Source organism: Thamnophis elegans, chromosome 4 (genome assembly GCF_009769535.1).
Source record: "Thamnophis elegans isolate rThaEle1 chromosome 4, rThaEle1.pri, whole genome shotgun sequence".
In the NCBI taxonomy this organism is placed as follows: Eukaryota; Metazoa; Chordata; class Lepidosauria; order Squamata; family Colubridae; genus Thamnophis; species Thamnophis elegans.
In genome coordinates this window covers 4,417,102-4,417,466 of record NC_045544.1, presented here as the reverse complement: position 1 = coordinate 4,417,466, position 365 = coordinate 4,417,102, and positions in this window count along the sequence as shown.

Here is a 365-nt window from a genome sequence, read left to right as displayed (position 1 = left end):
GCTCGACGAAACCGCGTAGCTGACGTCATCACAGCGCGACAACAGTGTGGAGAAAAAAGCACGCTGTAAACGCTAAACCTAAAATTAACCCCTAAACCTAAACCTAACCTCCCTAAACCTAATCCTAAACCTAATTCTAACCCTTAACCTAACCCTAAACCTAACCCTAAACCTAACCCTTACCTTAACTTGAATCGGCTTGCTTTCAAAGCGCTATTTAAAGCGCCCTTCTTTCTCCGCGCTCGCTGTTGTCGCCCTGCTGATGACGTCAGTGACACGGTTTAATCGGGCACGCTTTAGTCGAGCGCGGTTTTGTCGTGCCACGATCAATCCTACATGATCTCAGAACCTGGACAAGACCTGGC